Raw genomic sequence first — 2,500 nt, 5'->3', positions numbered from 1 at the left:
GGGGGGACCGGTCGGCGAAAGTCGCACCGTCTCCCCCCGAATGAGGGGAAGACGCATCAAAAATTAATAAAAGGAAGGCATTAAGAATGAACCAGATGAACGGGGCTCTGCGGAAGGCGTAATCTCGCCTGTGATTGGACCGGCTCTTCCTGGCAGCGGCCGGATCTCGGAGATAACGTCGTCGGCCTGAGGTGTCCAGGTCGGCGAAGTAATCCCCCGGAGGGGGACGGCAAGACCGTCCCGCCTCGAGGTGGGAAGTAGGAGCGAAAGATGGTGAGTGGGTGCCGGCGGCACGCGGGCTCCGAGGATCCTCAGGGATCCAAGGACAACCCGCGCGACCGCGAGCACTGGGCTTAAAGCCACTTTATCTGCCCACGCAAGGCCGTTTCGGCGGCGCTTGAACGAGAGGGGAGCGCGGTCTGACCGTGCCGCTGTTCTGGGGGCAGCTCCCCCTCGAAAAATAACAACTACCTGTCCTACGGGACTAGCAGTAGCATCCTACCCGAAGCTCTGCTCGAATCTAGAGAAAAACAACCCTGAGCGGTGGATCACTCGGCTCGTGGGTCGATGAAGAACGCAGCTAATTGCGCGTCGACATGTGAACTGCAGGACACATGAACATCGACGTTTCGAACGCACATTGCGGTCCTTGGATTTCCAATCCCGGACCACGCCTGGCTGAGGGTCGGCTACATGAAACCCGTGGGCCCGCGCGGTCTTTAAGATAATAAGGGAAAGAAAGAAAGAAAGAGAAAGAAAGAAATAAAGGCACGCGAGCGGCCCTACGCTGGGGGGTCTGACGAGCCTGCACCTCGCACCGCCGGCGTCGCTCCGAGCAATCGGTGGCGGCGTCGGCGACTGCGAGGAGGTTAAGGGGAGTCAGTCGCCCTTGAAGGCTTCACAGGGTTCGGTGGAGCGAGCGGATAGACTTAGCTCGCCCTCCTCTCCTCGGCGACGGGGCCCATCCTTCCCCGATCGCGTCTGAGAAGAACTGACGCCCGGCTTGATGTGATGGGAGACAGGCAAACTCCCGAGACAGAGAGAGAGACACACACTTGCCGGGCGGGAGCGAAAGATATGACCACAATAAATAATGACCACAAAAAAAACAAAACAAAAAGAAATCAGTTCAATGAGAGAGGCTAAGCTTCCGACCGCTCACATCGGCCCGTCGGTACAAAAAACCATCTTTCCGACCTCAGATCAGGCGAGACTACCCGCTGAATTTAAGCATATTACTAGGCGGAGGAAAAGAAACTAACAAGGATTCCCCCAGTAGCTGCGAGCGAACAGGGAAGAGCCCAGCACGGAATCCCGCGCGGAGACGTGCAGGGAGATGTCGTGTGTGGGAGGTCCCACTCTCCCGGGGCGCGGTCCAGCGAGTCCAAGTCTCCCTTGAATGGGGCCATCGCCCGCAGAGGGTGCCAGGCCCGTAGGACCGCGGCCGCTCCCGGGTGGGGACTCTCCTCAGAGTCGTGTTCCTTGAGAGTGGAGCACTAAGAGGGTGGTAAACTCCATCTAAGGCTAAATATGACCACGAGACCGATAGCGAACAAGTACCGTGAGGGAAAGTTGAAAAGAACTTTGAAGAGAGAGTTCAATAGTACGTGAAACCGTTCAGGGGTAAACGGGAGAGACCCGGAAGACCGATTGGGGAGATTCAGCCCCGTCCGCGCAGTGCCGGCCCCCGGGCGGGTGCTCCCGGATGTTCCCGGCCGCCGGTCGCGCCGCGAGGCGCGCGCCGGTGCGAGTCGGGCCCACCGGCCGCTCGGGGTCTAAAGCCGCGGCCGCGGCGGGGTGCATTTCCTGCCCCTAGTAGGACGTCGGGACCCGTTGGAGGAGCAGGTCCCTCGCGGACCATTGCGGCCTAAGGCCCGGGACAGAGACCGGGGTGGCTTCCGCCGAGGCGCGGGACAAGGGCCGCCCCGGACCCCGGTACATAGCCTGGCCGCCCTCCGACGGTCTGTTTTTTCGTGGTAGCTGGCCCGCTGCCCCCGCCCTCCGCCCGCGAGGGAGGTAAGGGCGGGACGCGAGCGTCCGGTCCGCCGGGGCAAGCTCTCCGGCCGAGGCCGCGGTGCCGTGGCTCTCGCCACGTCCCCGGCCCCCGGCAGGCTGCTGGCCCCCGGAGCCCTCGGACAGCTTTTGGCCGCTCCCGTCTCCGGCGCTTCAGCTTCGGGTGCTCTCCCGACCCGTCTTGAAACACGGACCAAGGAGTCTAACATGTGCGCGAGTCACTGGGACTCATACTAAACCCAGAGGCGCAGTGAAAGCGTGGGGCGCGCCCGGTACGCCGGGCCGCCTCTAAGGGAGGACGGCCGGTCGTGCCTCTCACGGGGTGCGGCCGGCAAGCACTCCCGGGGCGCCTCGGCCCAGGCCGCAGGCGCACCCGGAGCGCACACGTTGGGACCCGAAAGATGGTGAACTATGCCCGGCCAGGACGAAGTCAGGGGAAACCCTGATGGAGGTCCGCAGCGATTCTGACGTGCAAATCGATCGTCAG

At 62.5% G+C, this 2,500-nt stretch overlaps 1 non-coding gene and 1 pseudogene across 1 annotated transcript; both read left to right on the top strand.

The window, feature by feature from the left end:
- The first annotated feature begins 532 nt into the window (after positions 1 to 532).
- Positions 533 to 688, top strand: LOC147870514 (5.8S ribosomal RNA). The gene has a single exon (XR_015533363.1). It is a non-coding gene; the product is annotated as a 5.8S ribosomal RNA (ribosomal RNA).
- A 505-nt stretch (positions 689 to 1,193) lies between these two features.
- Positions 1,194 to 2,500, top strand: part of LOC147870513 (large subunit ribosomal RNA) — a 4,225-nt pseudogene continuing 2,918 nt past the window's right edge.

Source organism: Zootermopsis nevadensis, unplaced genomic scaffold, assembly GCF_977971745.1.
Source record: "Zootermopsis nevadensis isolate Lab colony 2312 unplaced genomic scaffold, Znev_1.0 Znev_ptg000243l, whole genome shotgun sequence".
In the NCBI taxonomy this organism is placed as follows: domain Eukaryota; kingdom Metazoa; phylum Arthropoda; class Insecta; order Blattodea; family Termopsidae; genus Zootermopsis; species Zootermopsis nevadensis.
The sequence above is the reverse complement of the archived record's forward strand: the minus strand, read 5'-3'. Positions and strand labels throughout refer to the sequence as shown.